Here is a 21190-nt window from a genome sequence, read left to right as displayed (position 1 = left end):
GAAGAAAAATGCTCAGAGACACGGTATAACAGTATAGTTTTACCTCCTTCATCTTTATTCTGGGCCCTGGAGGGAGGGAGAACGATCGCCCATGTGCACTGAGACATGAGTTCTCGGTCTTCTCTGGAGCAGCAGTTTCTCAATGACTATATAGTCATTTTATAGGGAGGAGCATACATATTAATTGGGTGGCCATTACAATCATAGAACATAGAACAATACAGTGCAGAACAGTCCCGTCAGCCCTCGATGTCACATCGACCTGTGAACTAATCTAATCCGTTCCCCCTACGCTATCCCATCACCATCCATATGCTTACCCAATGACTGTTTAAATGCCTCTAATGTGGTTGAGTTAACTACATTGGCAGGCAGGGCATTCCACGCCCTTACCACTTTCTAAGTAAAGAGCCTGCCTCTGACATCTGTCTTAAATCTATCACCCGTCAATTTGCAGCAATGCCCCTTTCGTACAAGCGGACATCATCATCCTAGGAAAAAGACACTCACTGTCCACCCTACCTAATCATCTGATCATCTTGTATGTCTTTATTAAATTCCCTCTTAGTCGTCTTCTCTCCAATGAGAACAGACTCAAGTCCCTCAGCCTTTACTCATAAGACCTTCACTCCAGATCAGGCAACATTCTGGTAAATCTCTTCTGCACCTTTTCCAGCGCTTCCACATCCTTCCTGTAATGGGGCGACCAGAACTGTGCACAATATTCCAATTGCGCTGCATTAGCGTTTTGTATATTTGCAGCATGACATCACTGCTTTGGAACCCAATCCCTCTACCAATAAAACCTAATGCACTGCCTTTTTAATAGCACTATCAACGTGGGTGGCAACTTTCAGGGATCTGTGTACATGGACACCAAGATCCCTATGCACATCCACACGACCAAGAATCTTTCGATTGACCCAGTATTCTGCCTTCCTGTTAATCTTCCCAAAGTGAATCACCTCACATTTATCTGCATTGAACTCCACTCGCCACCTCTGTGCTCAATTCTGCAATTATCCAAGTCTCTCTGTAACCTGCAACATTCTTCTACACTGTCCAACACTCTATCGACTTTAGTGTCATCTGCAAACTTACTAACCCATCCACCTATGCCTGCGTCTAAGTCATTTATAAAAATGACAAACAACAGTGGTCCCAAAACAGATCCTTGTGGCACACCACTAGTAACCAGACTCCAGGCTGAATATTTTCCATTGACCACCACTCGCTGCCTTCTTACAGAAAGCTAGTTTCTAATCCAAACTGCTAAATCACTCTCAATCCCATGCCTCTGCATTTTCTCCAAAAGCCTACCATGTGGAACGTTATCAAAAGCTTTACTGAAGTCCATGTATACCACGTCAACTGCCCTACCCTTATCCACATACTTGGTCACCTTCTCAAAAGAGCTCAATGAGGTTTGTGAGACACGACCTGCCCTTGATGAAACCATGTTGACTACCTCCAATCAATGAGTATCGATAACAGAGACCAAGCCCCTTAGTGTTATACAACGAATATTCTTAATCTTGTTAACTGGATTCATACAATGGATACTTTTCCCCTTGTTAGCTGGCCTTGCATACTGAATGCTTCCAATATTGTCAAATGGCTTTACATAATGACTGCTTTTCCACCTTGTTAACCCATTACCCTTGCCAATAGCACTCCATTGTTAACTGTAAGTTCTTATCTGATCTGAGTCATGCTCAGCTGAACCTCTTGTTTCACAAAATTCAGAACTTAACTCTTTCCCTGCCTGCTAAACCCTATCCACATACTTGGTCACCTGCTGAGTTTTTCCAGCAATTTCTGTTGTTTTGTTTCTCCATGTCTTCCAATCCACGCCTGTCATTATTCTGTAAGTTTCAATGAGATCTCCCCTCATCCTTATAAACTCCAAGGAGTACTGACCCAGAGTCCTCAACCGCTCCTCAGATAACAAGCCCTTCATCCCTGGGATCATTCTTCTAAATTTCCACTGGACCCTCTCCAAAGACAGCACATCCTTCCTTAGAAATGGGACCCAAAAGTGCTGTCAATATTCCAAACATGGCCTGACCAGAGCCTTATACATCCTCAGCAGTGTGTCTGTACTCTTGTATTCCAGCCCATTGGAAACAAATGCCAGGATTGCATTTGTGTTTCAACTGCCAACCGAACATGTCTGTTAATTTTGAGAATCCTGAACTAGGACTCCTAAGTCCCTTTGTGCTTCAGGTTTCTACATGAATGCTTTCCCTGTTCAGAAAATGGTCTACATCTCTATTCCAGCCTCAGGCAACCAGCTGTGTGGAGTTTGCATCTTCTCCCTATGTTTGTGTGGGTTTCCTCTGGGTGTTCTGGTTTCCTCCCACAGGTGTTCAGGTTAGGTGGATTGGCCTAAATTGACCATAGGGACCAGGGATGTGCCGGCTAGGTGGATTCACCATGGGGAATGCAGGGTTACTGAGGTAAGAGATGGGTCCGGGTGAAATGTCCTTCAATGTGGACTTGATGGGTCGAATGGCCTGCTTCCGCACTGTAGGTACTAAATGATCTTCTATGATCTCCCTGCTTCCTCAACACTACCTGCCCATCTACCCATCTTTGTGTCATCTGCAAACTTAGCAACAATGACCTTAGTTCCTTTGACCATATTGTTAATGTCTAGTTTGAAATCCAGGTTATTTAGTCGTATTTTTAAAATCATACATTGGGAGTTTGTTGGAAGTAGAGGAGAGAGTGAAGTGATGAGCCTGTAGAATTCTTTGCCACAGAAAGCAGTTGGTGTCTAAATGTTGAATATTTTCAAAAAGGAGTTAGATCTAGTTCTTGGGCCTGAAGGGATCAAAAGGGTGCAGGGAGAAAGCATGAGCAGTGTACTGAGTTGGACGATCAACCATTATCACATTGATTGGCAGTGCAGGCTCGAAGGCCCAAATGGCCTACTCCTGTTCTGTTTTTATGCCTCTAAAATGGAGTCCAAAAATACCAGAGCATATTCCGAGCAAATCAGAAGACGTAATGCTTTTGTATTTAGCCTCATTAATCATAAATATAAAGTAGAGTTGTGTTTAATGATAGTCCACAGTTATTTATTTACATGTTTTGTCGACATGTTTTTAGTTTTGTTAAACAATACACAGTTTGCAAAACAGTTAACATTAACAGCAATTTTACAAGGGAGCGAAGCAGCAAAGTCAGCCCCAAACCCTAACAACCAATTTTCAGGAAATGAGGACAAACCTCAAATCCCGTTGTCGACATTTTACTAGTTATTTGGCAATTCCTACTGCAAATGTAAGTCTCCATGATCAATAGATCATGTTATAAATTATTTTATTTATAGTATTCACATACAATCTGTTTACTGAAAAGTACTAACTGCTAATGTGCCGAAAATAGCACATCATATTATTATGGAGCTCAAATAATTTATAAAGTCTGAAATATAAAATAATTAATGCAAAGTTAAAATATTTGCAGTATGCACTGTGAATGGCTAATACAATAACATAAAAATGTAAGATTTGACAATTTAAAATTATAATTAAAATTTTAGTTTCTGGATTTTATGGACATATATGTATCTTAAGGCCTTACATGAAGAAAAAAATGGCGTTTGTTTTTCCCCTCAAATTAAGGAGGAAATTATTTTAGAGTCATAGAGATGTGCAGCATGGAAACAGACCTTTTGGTCCAATCCTTCCATGCTGACCTGATATCCCAACCCAATCTGGTCCCACCTGCCAGCACCTGGCCCATATCCCTCCAAACTCTTCCTATTCATATACCCATCCAGATGCCTTTTAAATGTTGCAATTGTACCGGCCTCCACCACTTCCTCTGGCAGCTCGTCTCATACATATACCACCCTCTGTGTGAAAGAATTGCCCCTTATCTTCCAAATAACTACCCAGATTTGAAATCTGATAATTTATCAATGGAGTCTTGTTTTAAACTTGTTTTAGCAGTCCCTAATAATCCAAGAAATAAACTAATGTTTTCTTTTGGCAAAATTAGATCTCTGGCTTACTTTATTTGTGCAAAGATGGTTTGTCATCATCCAAAATCACAAGTTACAGCCATTGTAATCTCTTATCCTGTTTGTACCCATTAACCATGTCATCTTTTTTCCTGCCAACTTGTCTCGCACTGCCCTTTTTCCATTTCACTCAACTATCTGAAATAGCCAGAAAATTTTCAATAATGGCTTCTCCTCCCAAACAGAACCTATACACTGTTAACTAATGTCCCATGTAATGGCTATGAGGATTATGCGATTTATATTTCAGAATATGCCTTAAAACCTAGATTAAAGTGAAACTGATCATGAGACTTCTGAAATCGGCCTGGTAATGAACCTAGTTTAGTCATGGGACTGGCTGAGCACGGTGAAGCGTCCTCACCTGGGAATAAAGGATGAGGGCAGCTGTGTTAATAATAAATAGGCTTATTGGCTGTATGCTTTTGGGGCAGAAGGAAAAAGAGAGAAAATAAGAGAACAATTGGTATAGTCAGCAAAGAGAAGAGACTGCAGATTCTTCAGGAGCTACTGAAGCCAAATGTGGGTATCAGTGAGGTGCATTCTGCATTCTTTTAAGGAATCTGAATGATTTGTCCTGGCATGGTCTGACAGAAGAGCTTTACTCTTGGTAATGGATTTGGGAAATTGCAAAACTGAGGTAAGTGTCTGGTGACAGTGACTTGAAGTTGCTATTGGATGAAGTGGCAAAATGTGGACTCACTGGAAGCTTGAGCAATTGTGGTCTGTTTATTTTAAGGACTGTAATTCTGTGGAAAGTGCGATGTTTGACAAGTATAAAAGGAGACTCCCCTTTCTGCAGTTTAAAGCTGCCTTCAGTTCATGTTTTTAGTAATTTGTTACCTCACCACTTCTCCCAGCTCCTCCACTACCTTTGTGTTATGATGATCTGCAATCTCTTTCTTTGAAGCCCTGAGATTTTAAACTAGACCTTTGCCAATAGTTCCATTTAACTCTCGTGAGCCACTGTCTGGCGCGGAACAGAATATGCGCAGCTGTTGAAGCCAGAGCTAAATTTTCAATATGACAGACAGATACTATCCACCATAAAGACTGCCCATTTCTTTAACATTGGTGGCCTCCATCCTTATCTCTGTCTATGAACGTTTACCATTTATCTATGCCTTCCTCACCTCGTCTCAATTTTTCAATATTGCCCATGCTGTCCGCATTCTTTCTCCCAACTCCCCCCCGCCTCGCGTGTACACACACTCACACAACTGATCAGTTTATCCAAAGTTCCCACTAATGCCCTATTTCATACAAAATGCTACTAGTTTATCCTTACTGACCTGTATTGGTTGATGGTCCCCCACCTTAAAATTTTCAGCATCTATAATTAAGAACAGCTATGAAATCCACATGTCCCTGCTACTTTACCATCATCCAACCTACAAACATGCTGTCTGATCTTTCTGTTCCTTTGACTCTGATGTTTTGTGCATGTTTCCCTCCATTCACTCTACCATTGATAGTTGTGTCTTCAGCCAACTAGGCTCCTAGCTTTCAAATTTCATTTTGAAACCCTCTCTACCTCTTTCTTCTTCGGCTTTAAGGCTGTCCTTAAAATCCACTTCTAAGATCCAGCTTTGATTACATTTCCTAGGGCACTTGCATTTTTTCCCATAACCTCTGAAGTGCCTTAGAATATTAAACAAATAAGCAAGATAAAAACAAGTTGTGGTCATCATGAATTTTGGTGCATTTGAAATTTGGGTAAAGATTTGTTAAGTTCTGGGTAAAGGTGCCTTGTTACTTTGCAGTAGGAAAATCACACTTTTCAGGCACTCTTCCAAACAAATAACTCTGCTACTTTTAACAGACTAATTTTGCTTAGCACGTTAAGACTGTTCGGAAAGCGTTAACATTAAATGTCACACTATGTTCTCAACCAGTATGCACTATTCATAATACTAATGATTTCTGACCATTTTCAGATCATTATTAATTTCTTAATAATGTTTGTTTCTTTCATTAGATGAATAAAGCAACATGCTTCATGCTTTTTATGAGAATGAAACTGCAAGTTACATAGCTGGGGTAAGTAATTTGGTGATTTAAGCTGATTCCTAATTATTTTGATCATAAGACCTATGAAGTAGGACATTCAGTCCATTGAGTCTGATCCAAATTCAGCGACATCATGGCTCATTTGATTACTCAATTTTTTTGCCTTTTCCCTTTTAACCCTTGATTCCTTTACTGATTAAAAATCTGTCCAGCTCAATCTTGAATATACTTAACCACTCAGTGTCAACAGCCCTCTGGCGTAAAGAATTCCACCGATTCACTATGTTCTGAGAGATGAAATTCCTCCTTGTATATGTCTTAAGTGTGCAAACTTCTCTGCGATTTTGCCCTGTGGTCCTCGACTCTCATGCAAGGAAACAACCTTTCCACATCTACCTTGTCAAGTTCCCTAAGAATCTTGAATGTTTCAATAAGGTTGCCTCTTATTCTTCTAAATTCCCATGTGTATCAGCCCAATTTACTGAATCTTTCACAAGACAGTTCATTTATGTTTGGATCAATCGAGTGAACCTTCCATGAACTGCTTTCAATGTCCGTATATCTTCCCTTTGATTTTTCTGCAGTGTTTTTCCAGTTAAATAATGTTCAGCTCCTCTATTCTTCCTGCCTAAGTGCATAAATTCACATTTTCCTACATTATATTCCATCCGCCAAGATTTTGCCCACTTGCTTAACCTGTGTTTATCCCTTTGTAAACTCTGTCATCCTCACAAAAATGCAAACAAGGAACAAGAGTCGACCATTTGGCCCTTCATGCCTGCTTTGCCATTCAATAAGATTTTGGGTGATCTGATTTTAACCTCAACTCTGTGTTTCTGCATACTCCCAATAAGCTTTCATTTCCTTGGTAATAAAGAATCTATCTAACTGTGCCTTAAAAATATTTTAAGACTCTGCATCCATTGCCTTCTGAGGAAGGGAATTGCAAAGAGAATCTCAACCCTTAAGAGAAAAAAAGTAATTCCCATCTCTGTTTCAAAATAAGGAGTGCCTATTTAAAACAGTGATTCTGAGTTTTAGATTCTCCCACGAGAGGAAACGTGTTTTCAACATCCACCTGGTCATGTACCCTCAGGATCTCCTATGTCTCAATTAAGTCACCTCTGACTCTTCTAAACTCCAGTGGATAAAGGTCAAGCCTGACTAGCATTGCCTTAGAATAGCTCAGTCCAGCTATTTGTCTAGTAAACCTTCTCTGAATTGCTTGCAATGCATTAATACCCTTCCGTAAGTACATTGACTTGTATAGTACACACAGTTTCCTCGTTTCCCCTTCCCTCACCTCACCCTAGTTCCAAACTTCCAGCTCAGCACTGTCCCCATGACTTGTCCGGACTTGTCCTACCTGCCTATCTCCTTTTCCACCTATCCACTCCACCCTCTCCTCCCTGACCTATCACCTTCATCCCCTCCCCCACTCACCCATTGTACTCTATGCTACTTTCTCCCCACCCCCACCCTCCTCTAGCTTATCTCTCCACGCTTCAGGTTCACTGTCTTTATTCCTGATGAAGGGCTTTTGCCCGAAACGTCGATTTCGAAGCTCCTTGGATGCTGCCTGAACTGCTGTGCTCTTCCAGCATCACTAATCCAGAATCTGGTTTCCAGCATCTGCAGTCATTGTTTTTACCTTGTAAAGTACACAGTACTCCAGATCCAGTGTCACCAATGGCTTGTATTACTGAAGCATAGCTTCCTTCCTCTTGCATTTAATTCCCTTTGCAATAAACCTGTTGCTAGTTTTTCTGATTACTTGTATTTGCATGCAAACCTTCTGTGATTTTTGCATCAGGATATCCAGATCTTGCTGCATCTCAGAGCTCTGCAACCTCTCATCATTTAGATTTTTAAAAAAAATTTTTCTGCGACAATGGACAATCCCACACATTCCCATATTGTGCTCTTTTTGCCACATCTTTGCCCATCCGCTTAACCTAGCTTTATTCCTTTGTAGGCTCTTAATGTCCTCTTCACAACTACATACCGTCATTCCCTTCATCCAAATCATTTATATAAATTGTAAAGAATTGAGGCTGCAGCATTGAGCCATGTGGCACACCACTTGTGCTTCCTGTTGATGGGCAGGCATATCTTCAACCCATGCAGATATGTTAACCCCAATGCTGTGGGCTTTTATTTTCTGCAATAAGCTGTGTCACCTTATCAAATGCCTTCTGGAAATCGAAATACAATACATTTGCTGATTCCCCTTTATCTAAAGCACAAGTTACTTTTCCAAAGATCTCCAATAAATTAGTTAAACGTGATTTTCCTTTGACAAAACCATGTTGGTTCTGCCTGATTATCTTGAATTTATCCAGGTGCTCTGTTAGAATATTTTATTAGCTTCTAACATTTTTGCTATGTCAGATACTAGGCCAACTGGATTGTAGTTTCCTGCTTTCTGCCTCCCTCCCTCACTAAAGGAATCTTCTCTGAATCTAATGAATTTTAGAAATTTAAAACCAATACAACAACTATTTCATTGACTGCCCTGTAAGACTCTAGGATGGAATCCATTAGGACCTGCACACTTGTGAACTCATATGAGTTGGGAATTGGGGTATATCTTTACACTGGCTGGAGCCAATCCTAACACGAAGGAAGATGGTTGTGGTTGATGGAGATCAATCATTCAACAATTTAGTCAGTGCTCCTTGCCTAGTGATTGTAATTTTCTTGAGTTCCCCCTTCCCTCTCAATTCCTGATGAACACCTATTCATGAGATGCTATTTGCATCTTCTGTATTGAACACTGACACAAAATATCTGTTCAATTTGCCTGCCCATCAACTTTTGTGTCATCTACACAAACTTGGCAAAAATACATTTGTATCAGTAATAATAATTGTGGTCCCTCATACTGATCTCTGTTGGTCTCCATCATTTAAAGGTTGTCATCTTGAAAATGCCCCCTGTTTAGATTCACTCTCTGTCTCTATTAGTTAAGCCATCCTCTATCTAAACTAATATAATCCCTCCAAAATCATGGGCTCTTATATTGTTTATAATTTTTTTAATGCTTGATCAGATATGCTATGTATCTTAAAATGGCTGGGCTGGGCCATGGGCCAGCTCCATTGAAGCACTGTCCCCTTTGCTGACATTGGCAGCTGAATGTAGCCAGTGTGACAGAAGCTTTGTGAATGACAACTACTTACAACCCTACCAGGCAGTTCCAGAACAGCTGCAACATGGGCAACCACTACTGATGTAGAAAATTGTCTGAAAAATGCCCTAGCTGTCCAGATCAGGACAAATCCTCAGTATACCTTTGATCCAAGCATGGACAAAGAGCTGAACTCAAAAGTTGAGGTGTGAGGAACTGACAGTCAGTGTTTTACAGAGTGTGAGCCTGAGCTAAACTGAAGTCAGGAGGTATTGGGATAAATCTTTATACTGGCTGGAGCCAGTCCTAACACAAAGGAAGATGATTGTGATTGATGGAGATCAATCATCTCGTGCCCAAGATATTGCCAAAGGGGTTCTTCAGGGTAGTCTGCTATGTCCAACCATCTTGAGCTGACCTTCCCAATATCATGACAGCAGAAGTGGATACATTTACTGATGGTTGGCTAATATTCAATCCCATTTGTGATGACTCAGGTACTGAAACAGTTCTTGTCCATGTGCAATAAAACTTGGATAACATTCGCTCTTGTGCTGACAAGTAACATTCTCACCATACAAGTGTGAAATAATGATCATTGCTATCAAGAGAGAATTTTAAAAAATTAATTCACACGATGAGGGCATCGCTGGCTAGGCCGGTATTTATTGCCTATCCCAGAGGGCAGATAAGAGTTAACCACCATACTGTGTTGAGAGTGTGTTGCTGGAAAAGCACGGCTGGTCAGGCAGCATCCAACGAACAGGAGAATGAGCAGTTCCTCATTCCTGATAAAGGATTTATGCTTGAAACTTCGATTCTCCTGCTTCTCAGATGCTGCCTGACCGGCTGTGCTTTTCCAGCACTACACTCTCAACTCTGATCTCCAGCATCTGCAGACCTCACTTTCTCCACATTGCTGTGTATCTGGAGTCATCTGTAGGGCAGACCAGGTAAGTTGGCAGTTTCTTTCCCTAAAAGATATGAGTGAACCAGATACGTTTTTCCAAAAATCAACAATGGATTCATGGTCATCATTAGATTTTTAATTCCAGATTATTATTGAATTCAAATCTGTTATCTCCTGTGTTGAGCTTCATATCAGATCCTCAGAAAATTATTTGGGTCTCTGGAATAACAGTTCAGCTATAATACCATTAGGCCACCACCTCCCCATCTTTATCTTCTTCACATTCAGTGATATTACCATTAGTTGTTTTGTAGCACAACTTGAGTATTGCTGATAAAGGACATTTTGTTGAGGCTTTTTGTCTTGCACCAAATAGGAAAGTTCACAAGCATGTTAGTTCAAGGGGAAAACCAGCATTTATATTGCAAGAAAGGACAGTGCTGATTGGTTAGCGTTTGGTCTCTGGTAGAAGCATTGCAATGGAGAATGCACCAAGTGATGATAGTTAACAGCCAGGCTTTGTTTAATTTTAAACTGGCAGGTTGGCTCTGATTGGTCAGAATATTGCTCTAAGCTGTGAATCACCAAATGGCTGTCATGCCCATAAAGTTAGGTTAAAAGGGGCAAATGTAGGGGTATGGGTGGGTTGCGCTTCGGCGGGTCAGTGTGGACTTGTTGGGCCGAAGGGCCTGTTTCCACACTGTAAGTAATCTAATCTAATCTATTTTGTTGGGTTGATAAAAGGGACTTTCTGTGAAGAACAGGGCCTATGTTAATATACATAGATTCTAATGCATATAAATGTGCTAAGCTGCAAATGTGACTGATACAATTAAGTTGATTGTCAGTGTAAACCTTTGCAAATGTTGTCTAAAGTTGGACTGAAGACAAAAATGCTGGAGATCACAGCGAGTCAGGCAGCATCCATGGAGAGAAAGCAAGCCGACGTTTCGAGTTAAGTTGACACTTCAACAAAGCTAAAGTGAAATGTGAACGGGGCAGCATTTATTCAATAGTTGAGGGGTTTGAGGGAGGATGGTTCGGGGGTGTCGGAATCAGAGGGGGGAGCAGTTGGAGTGTTGGGAAGAAATGATGTTGATTGTTCAGATTAAGTTATTGGAATATGAGAATGACAGAACAATGGTGTCGAAAAGTATGGCTCTGGAAAAGCATAGCAAATGAGGCAACATCCGAGGAGTAAGAGAATTGACATTTCAGGCATAAGCCCTTCATCAGTGGGGTGAGAGATAAATAGGACAGGGAGCTGGGGCTGGGGCGAAGGTAGCTGGGAAGGCAAGAGGTAGATGCAGGTGAGGGGTAATGGTGATAGGTCAGAATGGAGGGTAGAGCAGGAACGAAGATGGACAAGCAGGACAGTTCAAGAAGGCAGTGATGCATTGGAAGGTTGGATCTGGGATGAGGTGGGGGGGGAGGGGCGATGAGGAACCTAGTGAAATAGACATTGATGCTGTGTGGTTGGAGGGTCCCAGGCAGAAGATGAGGTGTTTTTTTCCGGGCGTCGGATGGCTAGGATTTGGCAGTGGAGGAAACCCAGGACTTGCATATTCTTGGCGGAGTGGGAGGGGGAGTTGAAGTGGTGGGGTTGTTTAGTGCATGTGTCCCAGAGGTGTTCCTTGAAATGTTCTGCGAGTTGACGTCCTGTCTCCCAATGTAGAGGAGACCACATTGAGAGCAACAGATCCAGTAGATGATGTGTTTGGAGGTGCAGGAAAATCTCTGCCGAGTGTGGAAGGATCCTTTGAGGCTTTGGATGGAGGTGGCGAGGGAGGTGTGGGCGTAGGTTTTACAACTCTTGCGGTGGGAAGGGAAGGTGCTGGGAGTGGAGAGTGGGTTAGTGGGGGACGTGGATCTAATGAGAGAGTCGAGGAGGAATGATCTCTACGGAATGCTGATAGGGATGGGGAAGGAAATATAGTTGAGTCTGACTGTAGGTGGCGGAAATGGTGGAAGATGATACACTGTATCCGGAGTTTAGTGGGGTGGAAGGCAAGGATCAAGGGGGCTGTATCCTTGTTGCGGGTGTTGGGGTGAGGTTCAAGCATGGAGGTTCGGAGGGCATTGCCGACCACATGGGAGAGGAAATTGCGTTCCTTGAAATAGGAGACTATCTGAGATATTCTGGAGTTGCTCCTCCTGGGGGCTGATATGGGTGGAGGCAGAGGAATTGGGAGTAAGGGATCGCGTTTTACAGAGTAGGGGGTTGGGAGGAGGTGTAGTTCAGATAGCTATGGGAGTTGGTCTGTTTGAAGTAGATGTCCGTGTTGAGTCGGTCGCCACAATTGGAGACTGAGAGATCCAGAAAGTGAATGGAGGTGTCCAAGATGATCCAGGTGAATTTGAGGTCAGGCTAGAAGGTGTTCGTGAAATTGATGAACCGTTCACCCTCCTCATGGGAGCACGAGGTGGTGTTGAAGCAGTCATCAAGGTAACGGACGTAAAGGTGGGGAATGGTGCCAGTGTAACTATGGAAAATGGACTGTTCCATGTATCCGACTAAGAGGCAAACACAGCTGGCACCCATGCAGGTGACCATGGCTAGCCATTTGGTCTGAAGGAAGTTGGAGGATTCAAAGGAGAAGTTGTTTTGGGTGAGGACCAGTTCAGCAATTGAATGAGTATGTCGGTGGAAGGTTACTGGTAGGGTTGGCAGGAGAGAAAGAAACGGAGGGAATGGAGGCCTTCGCCATGGTGGATGAACATGTACAGGGACTGGATGTCCACGTTGAAGGTGAGACATTGGGGGCTGGGGTAACGAATGTCATGGAGGAGGTGGAGGGCGTGGGTGGTGTCCCGAATGTATGTACGGAGTTCCTGGACCAAGGAGGACAGGACAGTGTCAAGAGGAGATAAATTCAGTGGGGCAAGAGCAGACGGAGAACAATGGTGTGTATAACTGCTAGACTTGAAAGAACAGACCGTCCCACTGGGGTGGAGGAAGGGCAGAGAGGGTGGCAGAGAATGTAACAAGCAAAGCTAAAAGAAAGGGATGGATTAGTTCAGAATTTGATGATGATGAACTCAATATTGAGTCCAGAAGATTGTAAACTGCCTAGTTTGAAGATGACATGCTGTACCCCTGTTTGCGCTGTGATTTCCTGAAGCGTTGCAGCATACCAATGACAAACAAGGGGCATGCAAGCGAGACACTGTGTTAAAATGACCAGCTACAGGAAGATCGGGCTCATGCTTGCGCACAGATCGGAGGAGTTCTGCAAAGCAGTCACACAGTCTGCATTTAGTTTCTCCAACATAAAGTAGGGCACATTGGGTACAGTGCATACACACAAGCTTGGAAGGGGTATCACTGAAATGCAGCTTCACCTCGAAAGACCACTTAGTCTTGGATGGTGAGCAGGGAGGAGGTGAAGGGGCAGGTGTTGCACCTTCTGTTATGTGGGAAGGTGCCATGAAAAGGAGAGGGTGGTGGTGGTACAAGAATGGACTAGTGTGTCGTGGAGGGAACGATACCTGTAAAATGCAGACAGGAAGTGAGGGGAAGATGTGTTTGATGATGGCATTCTGTTGAAATTGTCTGAAATGGCAGAGAAAGATCATTTGAATCCAGAGTCTGGTGGGGTGAAAGTGAGAAGGGGGTCCTGATCACACTGTTGTGAGTGATGGGAAGGGGCAAGGGATGGAAGCATGGGTGTTAGGCTGGATTCAGTTGAGGGCCCTGTCGACAAGTGGGTGGGAAACCACAGTTGTAGAAGATCTCTAGCACTTTTTGTTTTCAGTTCAGATTCCAACATCTACAGTAACTTGCTTCTATGTTTAATGTTGGATACTGGTGCAAAATTTACCATTGTGGGGTGGTTGGGTGCAGTCAGTACCTTAGATGTTGCAAAGAGCTGAAGAGATATGCTGCTTGATACAATCCACCAGTCTTTGGAATGTGTGGTCTAACTTGGCATCACACCACAGAAATTCTTATACCATATAACTAATTAATGTCAAGTCTATTTTGACTTGATGGCATCATTCTGTTTGTGAGTGAGTAAGGTATTTATTGTCACATGTCTAGACAGATACAGTGAAAATTGTTTTGTCGACACAATCCAGCACCATTTTGAACTTGCAGGAATAGATTTCATCTTTTGTACCAATAAGTTTTCACTTGCAGCTCCAGCATTTCTGCAAGGTCTCTGCAAGGTGTCTCGAGGAGTCCATGCTTCAGGCCGACTGCAGCCAGGAGTCCCTAGTCCAGGCACCATCACTGCAATAGCCAAAGACCCAGTGAGTCCCCGAGACCATGCTCTGGGCCTACCATAGTCAGGATTCCCTGCTTCGGACACTCCATTACTGTAGCCGACGACCTTCAAGTCCACACTTGGACATAATACAATCTGGAATCACCGCTGCAGGCACTGTCACCACTTCAGCCAGTGACCCATCGAGTCTCCAAATCCATGTTCCGGCTTACCACAGCCAGGAGCTCTCCCTCCAGGCATTGCCAATGCTGCACCCAATGCCCTGCCAACACTGCTCCGGTTTCTCTGTGACATCAGAAGGTGAAGAAAAGAATAAAGAGAAAGAAAAAGACGAGAAAGGAGAGAGAGAAAAGGATGCAGCTGGCCTGGAGTGGATTGACTCAGGAGCCTGTGCAGTACCTACTTTGCTGGCGCTGCATCTTGAATTGTGAATTGTGTTGCTACTGCATAGCAGAGTGAAATGGCTCATTTTAGCTGTTGGTCATACTTTTAAAATATCTTTTAATCTGAGGCAGACTGGGCATTTTTCCTACCAAGAATGATCGCCCCTCAGGTTCTTTTTGTGAATTTACATGAGGCACAGCAAGAAAATATCTGATCGGTGAAGCTGTTACCATGCAGGATGGCTTTCATGTGCCCAATTGTGGCATCAAATTTGAAGGATGAACTGTTGGCTTGAGCCTGATTTACAAGGGTCTGATAAGGCCAATCTTGTTTATTTCTCTTGACAATGATCTGACCAATCAGAATGAATATGTTTGGTTTTAAATCTAAATGAAGCCTAGCTCTTAACTGTCAGTTATCAATATCTGCGATATTTTCCATGGCAGCACTCGTACCAATTGGAGCTTACTTATGAACCGACTCTCTCAGACAGGATGAATGTTGGTTTTCCCTTTTATTGGTGTCCTATCAAATTGTTCTTATGAATGCAGGATGAGAAGTTTGACAAAATGGGGTGTTCTTTAGCACAAATCAAATTGAAAGTTCAAAAGTTGACCCTCCAGCAATCAGATTGGATAATATGGAAGTGCCTAAAAGGTTGGTTGCAATATTATGCTGCCTTCCTTATGGTGTAAGGAAGGTATACAGAAAATGTCAGGACCCTTAGGAGCATTGATATACAGAGGTATCTTGGGGTGCAAGTCCATAGCTCCCTGAAAGTGGCAATGCAAGTGGATAAGTGGTGCAGCATGAAAGCGGTACATAAGAAAGTATACAGCATACTTGCCTACATCGGTCAGGGCATTTTGTATCAAAGTTGGCAAGTCATATTTGTAGCTATACAAAACTTTGGTTTGGCCGCATTTGGAGTGCAGTTCTGGTCACCATATTATAGGAAAAATATGGAGGCTTTGGAGAGGGTATAAGAGATTTACCAGAATGTTGATTTGGAATGGAGTATATTAGCTATAAGGAGAGGTTGGTCAAATGTGGAGCATTGGAGGCTGAAGGGTGATCTGATAGAAGTATACAAAATTATGAGAAGCATGGATAGGGTAGATAGTCTTTCCTAGGGTGGAAATGTCAAATACGAGGGGACATCAGTTTAAGATGAGGAGGAAAGTTTAAATAAGATGTGCGAGAAAAACCTTTTACAGAGTGAGGTTGGTTCAAGAAGGCAATTCACTACCATTTCCTCAAGGACAACTACAGATGGGCAACACATGCTGGTGAAGTCAGCAACACCCATGTCCCATGAATGATTTTTTTAAAAAATGCACCAGAAGCATTTACATTTTACTACATAACATGAAAAGTTCTATAATTTGTGTATCAGGCTAACATCGAGCTCGTCTACTGTCTTTGAACTGGTCTACATCAAGTCCCAGAGATGCATTCTGCTCAGTTGAAGATCTGATTAAAGAAAGGAGTCCAGCATCTGGGAGTTTAACAGCCAATGATTGATTGAACAACCATAGAATGATGTGGATGACTCCATGACAACAATATAAAACAAGGGAGACAAAACATGGGCAGTCTAGTTATTTATTGGTACTTTCCTGTTTTGTATTGATGTCATACATTTTGTAAGCATCTAAAATACCTTGGTATTGAATTTTATGAAGTAGTATTTGAACTGTGTCTTTCCAAAGTTACGCAAACTAAAATAGATTCTCTTGTGGGCATCATATTTATCAAGTAAACAAGGAGCAATATTTATTTTCACTACCTGTCAGTTATTTTCCCAAAATTTATTTGTAGCATTGCAATTATACTGATTATTGTTAATCAGCTTTTTATGCTACCTTTTTATCTTCTTCCTTGTTACTCCCCAGTTACATTCAATACTTGCAGTATGATGTCTTTTCGTTTTAAAGATGAAGATTTCAATGATCTATGTTGTGCATTTGTTACTTGTAGTATCAGAACATATGTAGCACCTAACTTGATGAATTGTGGCTATTCCGTATCCTTTGGTGACTTCAGGCTGAATCTCAACTGTCAAGAAAAGCAGAGCCATATTAGAGGATAAAATGCAAAAGTCCACTCACTTTGGGCTTGCAGGACAAGGGGCAGCCACTCAGAAATTGGATTGGTTATTTAAATATATGGTTTAATGGCCATTCTATTTTTAACCAGAGTCAGGTTTTCCAGGCCCTGGCAAACTCGGCAGCTTAAGGAAGGTGAGAATAGCTTTAACCAGGCGTAAATGCCTTTACAATACTGCCTGTTGACCAGAAATATTTCCCAATGTGTATACCCATCCACGTAAACCACCCTCCCATTCCACAATCTGTTCCGATCTTTCACATCCTTGGCAACAATGTGCATCTATCATCCCCCATGCTTTTCAATGATCTCAGTTCCTTGCCAATGCACCTTCATACCCACATCACCTTTGGTGCTATAAGTAGGCCTCCTTCCTGGAAAGTGTTGCCTAGTACTCAACAGAAAAACTGAACTGCTGGAAATACTCTGCAGACCTGGTAGTATTTATAGAGAGAGACAGAGAGACATAGGATGAACATAGAGTGAAAAAATAATCCTTCAGAACTGAAGGAAGGTAAAATTGTGATGGATTATATCCTTGCAGAATGCCTACCTTGAAGAAGTTTCTCTTTCCATTGGGATTTCCATTTGTCTCTTTAACCTTGTTCACTTTCAGTGCTTTCCATTTTGCTTCTTGTACTTGATGAATCTTTGTCATTTAATCTTTCCTATCTGTTCCATAATCAGACTTTATCTTTTGTTTTTCCTCTTCCTTCCTCTTTTGACCCAATAAAATTTCTACCTTCTAAAGAGTCCTATTCAACTGCTGCAGAATCTGTGGAGTATTTGCAGCACTTTCTTTGTTTGTTTTAGATTTCCAGCATCTGTAATATTTAGCTTTTATCTTATAGGCTCATGCTCTTATTATATGTTATTCAGCTTTCTATTGGCTTTTATGTTTTGTCCCACCGTCGAGATGTTTGTTATTGACGAATGAACCGTCACTGGATCTCTTTTTGATTTTATCAGTATAATTGTACCACAGAGATATCCAAAGAATTGTTTTTCCAAATTTCTGTCCTTATTAGAACATTTTACCGTTGCAAGGATACAATGTGTTCTCATATTCCCATATGCTTTCAAGGAAACTGTTTGTACTGGGGATACAGGCTTAAGCTAACATTTGATTGGATCAGTACATGTAACAATATGGGATCAAGGTATCAGAAATTGCGAAAGTTAAATTTGAGTTCAGATAGGTTGAGCTGAAAGGCATGATTTTAGTGTTTGTATGTTCTATCTTCCGGATGTGTTCTAGGATACTATCAGCCTTATGTGATGTAGCTGTCCTTAGTTGTCTATTCTTGATATACAAGGACCTTGACATCACAGTTATCAAAAATCTATCTAACTTTGCCTTGAATATAGTGTCCACGGCTTTCTGCGGAAGAGAATTTTACAAAATAACCACCGTCTAAGAAAAACATTCTTCTCGCTTGCATCTTCAAAGGGAGATTTCTTAATCTGAAACTGCGTTGCCTTATTATTGCAAGACTAGAGGTTGAATTTAGTGTTCAACATGGAGAACTGATTTATCATTTATTGGAGATTGGGGAAAAGCAGCTCAGTGGTAAACTGCAGGGTTTTTTTATTCACTAGTGGGACAGTGGGCTTTGCTAGCTGACTGGCCAGCATTTATTGCCCATCCTAGTTGCCTTTGAGAAGATGGCGTTTAGCTGTCATTTTGAACTGCTACAGTCATTGTGCTGTAGGTAGACCCTCAAGGCCATCAGGAGGGAATTCAATTTTGACCCAATGATATTGAATGAACAGTGATACGTTTCCAAGTCAGGATGGTGAGTGGCTTGGAAGAGAACTTGCAAGTGGTGGTGTTCCCATGTATCTGCTGCCCTTGTCCTTCTAGATGGAAGTGGTCGTGGATTTGGAATATGCTGTTGAAGCTGAATTACTGCATTGTTTCTGTAGATAGTGTACACTGCAGCTACTGAACATTGGTGGTGGAAGGAGTGGAAACTGGTGCCAATCAAGCGAGCTTATTAAGTGGTGTTGGAGTTATACTCATCCAGACAAGTGGTGAATATTCAGTCACACTCCTGACTTGTGCCAAAAAGATGGTGTACAGGCTTTGGGGAGTCAGGGGGTGAGTTATATGTTGTAGTATTCCCAGACCTGCTCTTGTAGCCACTGTACTTATGTGGCTAGCCCAATTCAGTTTCAGGTCAGTTATTTCCTTGCCCATATTTGATTTGATGCTGTAAATCTTCAAAGGATCTGGTTGTTAAAGACTCCTAGAACAACTTCCTTCCAACTGTATACCGCTGTTCTGTCACCCCGGCTGAGTTTGCCCTCTTGGGGGTGTACAGAACATACACATAGATTATGAACGTGGTGTCTGAGCTTTCCTTTTAAGATATGATTCCATGAATATGATTATCTCAAGCTATTGCTTGACTAATCTGTAAGACAACTTTCCCAATTTTGGCACTAGGTCTAAAATGTTGGCAAGCAGGACTTTAAAGAGTTGACAGTGCTGGGATTCCAGTGTCGTTATTTTCAGTGACTAGATAGATGATCTTTCTTTTGATTTAACAATGTGATACAACTGAGGGCTCTCTCGGCCACTTATAAGCCAACCACATTGCTGTAGGTGAGGTGTTACAAGTAAGCCAGACCAGGTGTAGGTGACACTCTTCCTTCCCTGAAGAAGATTACTGAACTAGGTAACTGTTCCAACAAAGTGTCATGGTCAACAGATGGTTTCATTCATTAAATTTAAATTCCACCAGCTGCTGTTTTCACAGAGCATCCTTGGAACTCTAGCTTACTAGTCCAATAACATTAACACTGCAGCATCACCTTAGCTTTTAGGCAAAAGGTATTTATGCTGTAAGGAAAGTAGTGTGTTCTTTAAAGATTGGAATTGAGGCATCATTGTCAGTTGTATGTGAGGGCTTTGATCAAATTAGTTCCTAATAATTTTGACACTGGATTTGAAAGTGGTTTAGTATTTTGTCTGCTATCATAGAAAACCTCCAGTGTGAAAGCAGGCCATTTGGGTCCACACTGACCCTGCAAAGAGCATCCCACCCAGACTCATACCCATACCCTATCCCTGTAACCCTGCATTTTCCATGGCTAATCTACCTAGCCAGCACATCCCTCGATATTATGGGCAATTTAGCACAGCCGATCCACCTAACCTGCACAGCTTTGGGCTGTAGGAGGAAACTGAATCACCTGGAAGAAACCCACACAGTCAGAGGAAGTATGTGCAACTCCACACAGACAGTTGCCAGAGGATGGAATTGAACCCAGGTCCCTGGCACTGTGAGGCACAATGCTAACCACTAAACCAACGTACGAAGCAGAATACATTTACAGACACCAAGAAACCTGTCCGCCATCTATCTGTAAGGCACAAGCCAGGAGTGTGATGGAATGCTCCTTACTTGCCTCAGATATATCAACTTTATTAAAACATTTACCAACTGATCGAATGTGTTGCAGAGTGACAGTTGAAATGCTGAATAAATGTCATAGAAAAACTAATTTACCAGAGTATGTTCTTTCATTCTGTAAATGGTGAATTCATTCTAAGCTGTCCATGTGCAATTATTGTGAAGAAATTTGGTTTTTTGGGCCTTGGGTATAGCAGCACAGTCAATGTTGTAGTTTTTATTTCATTGCCTTGTGTTGTTTGTTGAAGGATTTTATTGATTTTAGTTTGATAATAGACCTTGAACTTGAATCAGACTGCACGATACTTCTGCACATTATTTACTTATAGTGTCGTTGGGCTCAGAACTTCATTATTGTTTAGTCTCTCTGATATTCAATGTTTTTATTGTGTTTTTTTTATGAAGCATCTGGCTTTCATGAATCATCTTTCATGTCATATTGAAGTAGTTCAAAGCTTCCATTTTTTTAAAGAACATAGTAAATGTAAGTACATTACTTCACAAAGTTTGAAAACTTTTAAATTGAGTGACTAAAGAACATGGGAAATAAGAGCAGAGCAGATCCTATTGCTCCTTGAGCCTACTACGTTATTCAGTATGATCAGTGTCTAAACCTCTCTTCGCTGTCCATTATTTATATTTTTTAATTCACATGTAAATGAGCTGCCGGAGGAATTGGTGGAGGCTAGCACAATTACAATATTTAAAAGGCATTTGGATAGGCGTATGAATGGGAAGGGTTTAGAGGGATAGAGGGCAAAGCTGGTAAATGGGACTAGATTTATTGAGGATGTCTGGTTGGCATGGAGGAGTTGGACTGAAGGGTCTCTTTCTGTTCTGTACATTTCTATGACTGACCCAGTGAAAACAAACTCTGTCTGTCTCAAAACCTGTATGCTTGATGCTCCATAATACTTTTGGGTAAAGAATTCCAAAGATTCACAAACCTCTGAGGGAAGGAGTTTC

General features: G+C 41.7%; 1 protein-coding gene across 1 annotated transcript in view; it reads left to right on the top strand.

Moving 5' to 3' along the window:
* The window catches only part of galnt11 (UDP-N-acetyl-alpha-D-galactosamine:polypeptide N-acetylgalactosaminyltransferase 11 (GalNAc-T11)), a 162787-nt gene that overhangs the window by 16834 nt on the left and 124763 nt on the right, over positions 1 to 21190 (top strand). The window contains exon 2 of the mRNA XM_043690739.2: positions 6012 to 6073. The gene's annotated coding sequence lies outside the window, so the exon portion shown is untranslated. The remainder of the gene's footprint in view (positions 1 to 6011; positions 6074 to 21190) is intronic.

The sequence above is a fragment of the Chiloscyllium plagiosum genome, unplaced genomic scaffold (assembly GCF_037043375.1).
Source record: "Chiloscyllium plagiosum isolate Xiang-an unplaced genomic scaffold, Cpla_swu_hap1 HiC_scaffold_5, whole genome shotgun sequence".
NCBI lineage: Eukaryota > Metazoa > Chordata > Chondrichthyes > Orectolobiformes > Hemiscylliidae > Chiloscyllium > Chiloscyllium plagiosum.
This window is presented reverse-complemented; position numbering and strand designations above follow the sequence as displayed.